The sequence below is a fragment of the Hemicordylus capensis genome, chromosome 2 (genome assembly GCF_027244095.1).
Source record: "Hemicordylus capensis ecotype Gifberg chromosome 2, rHemCap1.1.pri, whole genome shotgun sequence".
Lineage (NCBI taxonomy): Eukaryota > Metazoa > Chordata > Lepidosauria > Squamata > Cordylidae > Hemicordylus > Hemicordylus capensis.
This window is the reverse complement of record NC_069658.1, coordinates 255390488-255402554: the sequence shown is the minus strand read 5'-3', so window position 1 is coordinate 255402554 and position 12067 is coordinate 255390488.

Genomic DNA, 12067 nt, shown 5'->3' with positions numbered 1-12067 from the left:
TTCATCTTCTTCACAAGATCACTGTGATGGTCTCTGGACAGCAACTTGGTCAGTGCACGTGCAGTCATTCTTTTTGTTGGGCAATATTGAAGTGCCTTGGTCTTGTAAGTCTCCCAGTAGGCAGTACTTCACATCAATGTGCTTGGTGCGAGGATTCACTCTTTTGGTCTTTGCCAACTTTATGCACCCCTGACTATCTTCCAGGATACGGATGTGCCCACATATGTCAACCCCAATGTCTGTGAATAGTTGGTGGACCAAATCGCCTCTTGGCTTGCCTAGGCTGCTGCCACAGATTCTGCCTTGGTTGATGAGAGTGCCACCATTTTTTGCTTTCTGCTACCCCAACTAATAGTCCCACATGGGGAAAAAAGAAGACAACACCTCCCCTCCCCCCACCGGGGTGGACTTACACTCCATATCACTCCACTCTCCTTCCTGCACTCCAGTCACACTGGATGGGGCAGTGTCTTTTCTCCATAGGATTCTGACTGCTTCCGCAATATCTGCCCTTGTTACTGTGGCTACGTACAGCAGCTTGCCAATTGCCTTACAGTATTGGTTGTTGTCTGGCAACACATTTTCAACATCATTGTCCTTTAGGTTGTCCAGCTTCATGGGGTTTTTTACGTCCTTTGCCCCCCCCCCCCCTTTACGAAGTGGGTTAGCACTTCACTGACTTTAGTTTTCTGACTGAGCAGGAAACTAAGGCTTTGCACAAAACTGGTTGGCTCAGTTTGGTTCGAGACTGAACTGGCCTCGAACACAACTGGGCCAGTTTGGTCCGGCACCTCCTCAAACCCCCCTCCCAGTTTGGTTGTGGTTCAACCCTCAATATGGCCGCCGGGTGAAGGCTGAACTGCGGCTGAAAAGTGCCCGAACCAGATGAGGGAGTAATTTTAAAGTACGGCGGGAGGAGGGGGAACCTCTGCAGACCCCTCCCTCCCCACCATCTCAAGGAACTCCCCTGAGGGAGTAGAAAGTTTTTGTTTGTTTGTTTTTTAAAAAGAAGAAAAGCAATTTTCAGTCCACAAACCCCTGAACATTGGGGGAGGTTTGGTCCGGGTCCAGACTGAACTGGGTGGGTGGATGGGTTGGTTTGGCAGTCAAACTATTGAACCCCTGAACCAAAACTGTGAACCGTGAACCCCCCAAAATGTTTGCACATCCCTACAGGAAACTTCTATCATCTTCCCATAGGGGTGTGCACAGAACCAGTTTGTCTGGTTCGGTTTGAATTCAAACCAGGTTTGAACTGGGGTGGTGTGGTTCGGTTTTGGGTTTGCTCAAACCCCCCTGGTTCAGTTCAAATTTGAACCAGGTTTGAGCCATTTTGAACTGGTTCAAACCAGTTTGGGCCTCCAAACCTGGTTTGGGTGGTAGGCACCCATGCGTGCCAACTACCACCCAAACCCCAAAGCAACTGGACAATCCTATGATATTTTATGAATTTTTGAATTATTTTTTAAGTGTATTTAAGTGCGCAGTGTGTTCCCTTGCAGTAATATTCTGTTGCAGTCTGCAGACTATTACTTTCCCTGCAAGGGAACACACTGTGCACTGATGACCTTAACTGCTTAATGACTGACCTGAGATCAGCAATTAGGTCAGTGAAAGTGTTTCTGAAAAATCTGCAGGCTGCAGCAGCAACCTGCAAAATGGAAGGGAAATATAAATGCTATTAAAATCCATATCTTAAGAACTAAAAATCCCAGGGACTTGGGGGTGCCTGGGATGGCTTGAGGCCACCCTTGCTGTGCCCCCAGACCCACTTTGGATTGCCCTGCCACCCCCCAAAAGGGGGGGTTCAGGGCAGCCCCAATTCTCCATTATTCCCTATAGCATTTTTTTTAAAAAAAAGAAATTCACCACTAATAGTAGGGGCACCCAATTGCCTCAGAGTTTGGTGGGTGGTAGGCATCCCTGGGTGCCTACTACCCCACTTTTGCACCCCATGGTATTCCACATAGAGAATAAGGGGCAATAATAAAAAATTCAAAAATTCATTAAAAATCATAGGAGTATCCGATTGCTATGGGGTTTGGGTGGTAGTTGGCACCCATGGGTTGCCTACCACCCACCAAACTCCAAGGCAATTGGGTGCCCCTACTATTAATGGTGAATTTCTTTTTTAAATAAATATGCCATAGGGAATAATAGGTTGAACCCAATGCCTGGTTCAGTTCAAATTCAAATGGTCCAACTGAACCAGTTCAAATTTGAACTGGTTTGCACATCCCTATCTGCCTTCTCAGTTTGGATCCCAAGGTAGTGTGGTAGTTTGAGATCCTAAGTCCATGATCCCAAAGTTATTGTTGAGCTCATGGACAACTTTATCATTATTCCCTTCTTGGTCAGAACATACAAGTACATTGTCCACAAAAACATGTCACAGATCCTTCTACTGTCAATTCCTTTGATGTATAAAGGGTCTGCCTAGCTCCTTGATAATCCTATGCTTTGTCCATTAAGCCTTAATACAGGCATTGTTCCAGGCAGGAGATAGCACCAAGGATTCTTAGTACGGACAATGCTGAAAGAATCATAGAGTAGCTTGTGGGGGACAAACCTGGCCATGCAAGCTGTTTAGTGAACTCAAGGAGGCATGTGGGCAGCACATATCTGCCCTTTTGAACTAGCACCTTGCTTTAGGGCCTGCCCCCACCCCCTCCTCCCATACCATCGCTTTATTAGGTGTTAAAAAGTAGTCTAATGGCCATTGTATGGGTAATGTAAAGCAATGGTCACTTGAAGGATGCAGCTGAGCAAACAGAGCCCTCAACGCTTTCCTTATCTTACAGAATAGCAAAATGAAGACATGTAAATGAAGGTAAAGGTAAAGGTAATGAAGGTAAAGGTAAATGAAGGTGAAGGTAAAGGTTGTGCCGCTGAGTCAATTTCAACTCCTGGTGACCACAGAGCCCTGTGGTTGTCTTTGGTAGGATACAGGAGGGTTTTACCATTGCCATCTCCCACGCAGTGGGACATGATGACTTTCAGCATCTTCCTATATCGCTGCTGCCCAATATAGGTGTACCAGCAGGGATTCGAACCGGCAACCTCTTGCTTGATAGTCAAGCATTTCCACGCTGATCCATTAGCTGACTTATGTAAATGAAGACAGTTGGTTAATGTTTGCCTTTGGAATTAGCAAGAAATGTAGCACTATTTTTAGCAGAATCAGAAATAAACCAAAGCCTTTTTTGTTGGGAGTGGACATCAAGAGAGGGTGTTGGAAGTGAAGTACTCTGCACTGTCTCATGTCAGTGACAGAGGGGGACAGATTAGTGTGTCAAAGGGCTAGAGGGGTCAAGACATTGGTCATCCCTTCTCTACTGCTCTGACACTATCCCTTTGATATATAGATTGCTACTCTCAGGGACTTCCTTCCTTCCTTTCTGCTCTCTTCCTCTTCCCCTTTCTTCTCCCTTGCAACACACATGCTCCTCTCTCCCTGCACCATGTGTGCAGAGATGTAGAAACCATCCCTCTGCATCCAGCTAGCTAGCTAGATTAGAGATCCTATCTCTCCACTTTCCTATCTAGAATGGAGTTCTCCAATAAAACTCCTTATACTGATTTGAAAGTATGAACTGGCTCCAAGTTTCTTTTACTCTCAGCATACACGCATGCCTAGGCAGATTCCACTGAGTTGTGCCTCAGTGCACCTTGCTGTAATAGAAGGGTATCTCTTACCATAGAGAATTCTGAACAGGTTATGGGACCCAGAGCCTTGAGCTGCGTGTACTGCAACTAAAGAGTTAAGTTTGTTCCCAGAGATCCAGTAAGATCTAGCCGCGGGCACTTTGAATTGCTGATCTACATCAGCTTTTATGGAGCACAGTGAGGATGGCTACTTATCTAGAAGGAAAGCTTAGGCTGACTGTCCTGAACCCAGACAATTACTTGGAATGGTGAATTCGACTATGGCTTGCATTACGACCTGAAGGACTACAGAAGGTCACTAAGGAAAATGTACCAGCAGATGGAAACACAGCTGTGGAGAAAACTGCTAAGGAGGCTTGGGAATAGAAAGATGTGAAGGTGCAAGTTCTCATCGCTGCTTCTGTGAGTAGAAATTGTCTCTCTACCATATGTGATCTTGAGACCTCAAAGGAAATGCTAAGCAAGCTAGATTCCTTGTATATGAAAAAGGGGTGGGCATACACCTTTAACTTGAGAAAGAAAATGCAGAATCTGCAGTATAAAGACGGGGGCTGTTTTGCCATGCATGTGGGACTGCTATGGGACTTTTTGGGGGGAGAATTTAAAGCAGCAAGAGAGGAATTTACAGAGAATCAGAATATGGAAGCTCTGTTTCTAAGCATGTCTCACAGTAATAAAATCGGGCAATTGGAAACCCACACCGCTTTAACTTTTGAGAGAGCTGTGGAAACTATCTCTGCTGAGGCAAGCAGAAGACAAGTTTTGAGTTCTCGCTATGAAGATGAACTGGTAAGTAACTTTGTTCTTAAAGCAACACTTGGCCATTCCAGAGAAAACCCTAGGTGGGGAGGGAATGCTGAGAGAGGAAACTGCATGCCACCATTTGCATACCAAAAGCTCTAGCTCCGTTGCCAAGGGAACTCAGTCCAGAGGGAGAGGTCACATGACTGCCAGCAGGGAGACTGCTCCTGGGATGTCTGGAATGAGGCCAACTGGAACTAATGCCTTTAGATGTTTTCTGTGCAACCAATTTGGCCACAAGGTGGCGAGCTGTTCCAAGAATCAGACAAGAAGACTTGATTTTACTGAGAGAGATTTAAATCACAGCTATAGTCTGTCCCTGTTTCAAGCAGATGGAGGATTCATTCTAGATAGCGGATCTACAATTCATCTCAAACTGCCTGGATTTCTATACTGAACTGTTTGATATTCCTGAAAAGATTGTTCATTTGGGCAATAATACTACAATTAAAGCAAAGAGGAAAAGTGAAGGAATTTTGTATTGCAATTTACCAGATGGATCCATTAATGAATTTCTAGTGAGAGATATTTTGTATATCCCTGATTTCTCAAGCTCCTTGCTTTCATTATCCAAGCTAGAGAAACAAGGCTGTGAACTGTATCTTAGAAATGGACAATGTGTTGTTACCCAGAATGGAGAGGTTTGCCTAGTAGGCTCTGAATGCAAAGGCCTGTACAGTGTGCAGGAGCAACCTGTGTCAAAGACAGACAGAGAAAAACCAGCCTGGTCCAAACCTGAAGCATGTCAGCCTAATGAAGTGAACCTTTACTCAGTCATGCTCACATAAGAACTGCTTGCAACTGTGGCATAGACATCTAGGTCACAGGAGCTATGAATCAATCCAGAACATGAAGGAAAGGGCATTAGCTGATGGCATTGATTTTATACCATGTGACATTGTGACTAACTGTATTTGTTGTCTTGAGTCCAAAGCTGTTAATAAGCTATTTCCCAAGCAGAGTGAAAGGAAGACCAGAAGACCTCTAGTGCTAATCCACAGTGATATATGCGGACAACTACCAGCAACCATAGGTAATTACAAATACTTCCTAACATTTACTGATGATTATACATGAAGTTGTCTTCCTATTAAAGGAGAAATCACAGATGCTCGAGAAACTCCAGGACTATGTGGCCATGGCAAGCAACAAATCTGAGCAGAAGCCAAAGATCCTGCACACAGACAATTGAGGAGAGTATATGTCCAGCGCCACGCAGCAGTTCCTGCGAGAACATGGAATCATGCATCAAACCAGGGTAGCTTACAGCCTGTCCCAAAATGGAATGTCAGAGAGAAAGACTAGAAGCCTCCTGGATATGATAAGATGCATGCTTGCTGACGCACACCTCCCACAGAAACTCTGGGGAGAAGGCATCATGACTGCTGCATATATACAAAACAGAATGCACACAAAGCCTATAGGAACAACACCATATGAACTTTGGCATGGTTATAAACCGTCCATAACATATTTGCGTGTCTTTGGAAGCACGGCTTACTCATACATCTCAAAGGAAAAAAGGACTAAGTTAGGGGCTAGGGCCACAAAAGGGATTTTTGTAGGCTACTCAAGGCAATCCAAAGGCTCCAGAATTCTGGATCCTGACACCAACAAGATAACCATTAGCAGATCGGTGTATTTTGATGAGAATGAAAGAGGGGGCCTACACCGAAGCAAGCAACCTACCAGACCAAACACTCTGACAACTGGATTATGTTTCCTGATCTCAGCAGAATTGAGGAGAAGACAGCAGATCCAGATCCAACTACGCTTAACACAGAGACCTCCAGCGATCCACCAGACGCACCTGAGATAGTGGAAGAGTCCACAGAAGGTGAGGTGAGGCAATCAACACGCTCAACCAGAGATGTTCCAGCCCTGAGACTGTCCTACCTTGCAAGAATGGTGCAACAACTAGAACTCTCATCATGGGAAGAAATATCCCAGCTACCACAACCAGAAGCCCAGAAGTGGAAACAAGCTACAATTGAACAGATTGAGGCTCTACAGAGAAACAAAAACTGGATTCTTACTAAGATACCTCAAGGGAGGAAAGTTATAGGCTGCAAATGGGATTTCAAACTCAAACATGATGCTGATGGTGAGATTCAGCGCTACAAAGCCAGATTAGTAGAGAAAGGATATTCACAGAAATATGGAGAAGACCACAAAGAAACATTTGCACCAGTAGTCAAACACACCACAGTAAGGACTCTTTTAAGTATTGCTGCTAGCAAAGGAATTTTATGTTGAACACCTAGATGTGAAAACTGCATTCTTGCATGGCGAACTGGAAGAGGACATTTACATGCAACAACAACCAGGTTTCTTCGAGAAAGGCAAAGAGGACCTTGTACGCAAACTGCAAAAGAGCATTTATGGTTTAAAACAAGCTGCCAGAGCATGGAACGCAAAATTAAATGATATACTACTTCAAGCAAACTTCAAAAGGTGAAGCTGATCCCTGCCTGTACAACAAATGCAGAGATGGCAAATGAACTTACATTTTGGCATATGTTGATGATTTGATTCTTGCCTATGAGAATCCAGATGACAGCAAGGTAATAATGCATCATCTGAACAGAAATGTGGAAGTCAAGTGACTTGGCAACATTTCACACTACTTGGGCATTCAAGTACAAATAGAGATATATGGAATTTTCCTCATCAACCAAGAGCATAAAATTAAAGAACTGATCAACCTGCTGAGACTGGAAGATGCAAATCCTACACCAACTCCAATGGAAGTGAACTACATAAAGCAAGAAGATCAAACCGAGCCACTGTCTGACAACCATACATATTGTGAAGCATTGGGTACGCTTTTATACACTGATACACTCACTAGGCCAGATATCAGTACAGCAGTTAGCTTACTTTGCAGAAAGACTGCATCACCAACAGTCAAGGATTGGAATGCGATTAAGTGACTTGTTAAGTACCTAAAAGGTACTGCAAACTTTAAGCTCAAGCTACCAGCTAGAAGCGTACATAGATGCAGACTGGGGTGGAGACCTAATAGAGAGGAAATCCACCAGTGGTTACATAATTTTCTATGGAGATGGAGCCATAAGCTGGTCGAGCACCAAGCAAGACATAACAGCATCATCTACCACTGAAGCAGAATATATATCAGCTGCACAGGGCTGTCACGAGATACAGTGGCTGTGTCAACTACTGAAAGATCTGGGTATGGATGTACCACAGCCTGAACCAGTGTATGAAGACAACCAAAGTTGCATTCAACTCTCCAAACAAGAAGATGTAAAGAGGCACACCAAGCATACTGATGTGAAGTACCATGCATTGAGAAATCTGCAAAAGGATGGACTAATCAAGCTGATCTACTGCCCAACAAATGAAATGCTTGCAGATCTACTCACTAAGCCACTACCAAGACCCTGCTTTGAAAAACTGAGAGAGAAAATGAATCTTGTGAACTGAGTCACGAGACATCAAGAGAGGCTGTTGGAAGTGAAGGACTCTGCACTGTCTCATGTCAGTGACAGAGGGGGACAGATTAGTGAGTCAGAGGGCTAGAGGGGTCAAGACATTGGTCATCCCTTCTCTACTGCTCTGACACTATCCCTTTGATTTGTAGATTGCTACTTTCAGGGACTTCCTTCCTTCCTTCCTTCCTTCCTTCCTTCCTTCCTTCCTTCCTTCCTTCCTTCCTTCCTTCCTTCCTTCTCTCTTCCTCTTCCCCTTTCTTCTCCCTTTCTTCTCCCTTGCAACACACATGCTCCTCTCTCCCTGCACCATGTGTGCAGAGATGCAGAAACTATCCCTCTGCATCCAGCTAGCTAGCTAGAGATCCTATCTCTCCACTTTCCTATCTAGAATGGAGTTCTCCAATAAAGGGTCCTTATATTGATTTGAAAGTATGAACTGGCTTCAAGTTTCTTTTACTCTCAGCATACATGCATGCCTAGGCAGACTCTGCTGTGTTGTGCCTCAGTGCACTCTGCTGTAATGGAAGGGTATCTCTTACCAGAGAGAATTCCCAACATTTTTGAAGTTAAGATTTCATGTTCACCACAAAGTGAGAGACATTTTCCTAAATAAATTACTTAAATAAGGTAAGCAGATGCTTCTGTAGACACTCAGACAAGCAGATATTAGCCTGTGCACATTCAGAAAATTTAGATTCAGATTTGACCCTATTCAACTTTGAAAATTTCAGATTTTGATTCTATGGGCTCTGGCGATGTCAGGTATCAGATCAGATTTGGAATCTGAATATAAATTTTGATAATTTTGGACCCCCCCCCCCGTAGTGGTCAATGAGTAATTAAAAAAAAAACCGCAACAAAAATCACTGGTTGGTCCTAGAGTCTTGAAACATACCACATATGTGGAGAAGATTGTCAGAGTCATCTGTAGTGAATTTGAGAAGACTTGTTCAATTCCCTGATTTTTTGGTGAATTTTTGAAATTTTTATAAAAATGTGGAGGAATCTGCCGTTAGCCTTCATGAAAAGAGGTAACAGAACGTTCCTTTTGTCCCCTTTTATATTTCTGGAATAGATTGTCATACAGTTATGAAATCTGGCACACATGAAGTCCACATTGGCTGGACACTGTGTTAATTTTTTTCAAAGCAATGGGTCATTCCTCTGATTTTTTATGATTTTTTTTTGGGGGGGGATGGCTAAAAATGGCAAGATCTGTCTTGTTTCAAGCCAGAACTTTACAAAAAGTTCAAGATCTTTTTCAGTTTCCACATTCACCTCTGTGGGGGAACATGGAGCCATTTTGTGAATTCTGAAATTCCAAAGTTTTTCTGAAATTAATTTCAATATTTTGGAATTAATTCTAACTTTACCAATCTGATTCTATTTTTTAAAAATGGATTCAGAGATTTTACCAATTTTTACTGATTTGGGGCAATTTCCAATTTTTACTGATTACCAATTTTTACTGATTTGGGGCAATTTCTTTGCTAACTTGGCAAAGAGGCACCTTTTAACATGGTGATTCTCTTTATTTAGCAGGGGGAGAGTAACTGGCCCTATTCACCCCCAGCACAGTACCTCCAGTGACTGTTGCTGGTGTCTATCTTGTGTTTCTTTTTGGAATGTGAGCCCTCTGGGGACAGGGATCCATCTTATTTATGTATTATTTCTCTCTGTAAACCTCCCTGAGCCATATTTGGAAGGGCAGTGTAGAAATTGAATTAATAATAATAATAATAATAATAATAATAATAATAATGCCCCCAGTGAGGCACTACCTTGGCGTGGTTGTGGGGCTTGTGTGCTCTGATGAAGGTGAGAGCTATGCCAGAGGTCCAACTATACTGGACAGGTCTCACCAGAGGAGCCAGACAAAGATTGCCTCTCCCATCAACAATATGGTGAGACGTAACTTTAATAAATCTATACCGGATCGGTCGTCGCCCAGGTCAACAAGGACCGCGCCAGGTGCTATAGTCCCTGGACATCTGGTGGCAAGTGGGCTACAGGACTCAGGATCTTCAGTTGAGCAACCACGGCTGGAGACAGCAAAGCTACTGGAAGAAACGTCACTTAACCGAAAAAAATATACAAAAAATGCCAACAAGGAAATAATGATCTGCTATTACAAGTCTAGTCCAACTAGAAGAGGTTATTTAAAAAGAATGTACCAAATTTGGAAAGAGAAGCATCCAGATACAGAAATAACAGAACAAAGGCTAGCAGACCAGAGAAGATACATAATAAGAAATAAAGTATTCACAGAAGTTGAGCTGGAAGAACTGCAAAGAGCAACACAGGCTCAAGATATGGAAGAAGAATTACCACCAACTGAAGCAGTTGCTCAGGCGCAGATGGAGGAGGTGTTGGAAATAGAAGATACCAACGTTGCTGAACTGTTTCAAAATCAAAACCAGGCAACCTCCCCTTTGCCTTCACCTCAAAAACCCAAATGCCGTTTAACAGAAAAGCAACAAGAACTAAAGCAAAAAATAACTGAGCACATGAACCAAACAACCACCAGGGTTCGACTTCCCGCTCTAAAAACAGTTGCCAAAATACAACTTGCTCAGGCATTAAAAGATGTCAATGCTGCACTTGCAGAAATAACAACCAAGAATTTGCAAGAAACAAACCAACTAATGTACAGTGCAGCAACAATAACAACACAAGAGCTCGGATATAAGATCAGTGGACCTGTAAAAAAAGAAAGCAGTACATCACCTAAATGGAAGATTAGATTAGAAAATAAAATCTCCAGGCTTAGATCAGATGCTAGTAAATTGAAAGATATGAAAGATAAGAAGCTGAAGAATGAAAACACCAAACAGTATCTGATCCAAAAATACCACCTAGATTCAAGGAAAATTAGAGAAGTCCTGGAAATAATAAAGCAGCAAATAACAGCAGTGTCAAAGAAGATTAGCAGATATGAAGCCAGAATTAAACAACACAGGCAGAATCTCCAATTTATTTATTTATTTATTTTTGCATTTTTATACCGCCTTTCGTTAAAAAATAGCCCCAAGGCGGTTTACAAAAGTTAAAAACATACAATAAAAACACAATAAAAACATCATGCTAAAAGTATAAAAACATATAAAAACAGGCATAAAACAATACAACAGATAAAAACATCCAGAAGCAGCAGTAAAGACGATTATGTAAAAGCCTGGGTAAAAAGCCAAGTCTTTACAAGCTTTCTAAAAGCCGTGATGGAGTCCGAGGAACGAATGGCCACTGGGAGAGCATTCCAGAATCTGGGGGCAGCAACAGAGAAGGCCCTGTCCCGAGTGCACAACAGCCGGGCCTCTCTCATTGTCGGCACCCGGAGCAGGGCTCCCTCAGATGTCCTTGTCAAGCAGACAGCAACCCTCGGGAGCAGGCGGTCCCTCAAATACCCCGGGCCCAAACCGTTTAGGGCTTTAAAGGTCAAAACCAGCACCTTGAATTGGACCCGGAAATGAACTGGTAGCCAGTGCAGCTCTTTCAAAATGGGGGTGATATGTTCCCAACGGGTAGCTCCAGATAAAACCTTAGCTGCCGCGTTTTGCACTAGCTGCAGTTTCCGGATATTCTTCAAGGGCAGCCCCACGTAGAGTGCGTTACAGTAATCCAGCTGCGATGTGACTAAGGCGTGGGTAACCGTGGCCAGATCTGCCTTCTCGAGAAAGGGACGCAGCTGGCGCACTAGCCGAAGCCGTGCAAAGGCACCCCTGGCCACCGCCTCCACCTGAGCCTCCAAAAGCAGAGCCGGGTCCAGTAGTACCCCCAAGCTGCGTACTCGTAATTCCAGCTGCGTACTCGTAATTCCAAGCTGCGTACTGCGTAATTCCAGTCGAATCAGAGACGTTTCTACCAAAGCATAGAAGGAGAAACTGCAAGAAACGTAGAAACACCAAATAAAGAAGAAACAGTGCAATTCTGGTGGAAATTATGGGACAATCCAATAGATTATAATAAAAAAGCAGGCTGGATGAAAGAGGTCAAAAAATGTAACCAACAAATGCAAGATCTAATAATAACACCAGAATTAATAAGTGAAAGAGCAAAGAAAATTAAAAATTGGACTGCGCCAGGCGACGATGAACTGCATGGCTTTTGGCTTAAACACCTAACAAGCCTTCATAAACAACTATCAA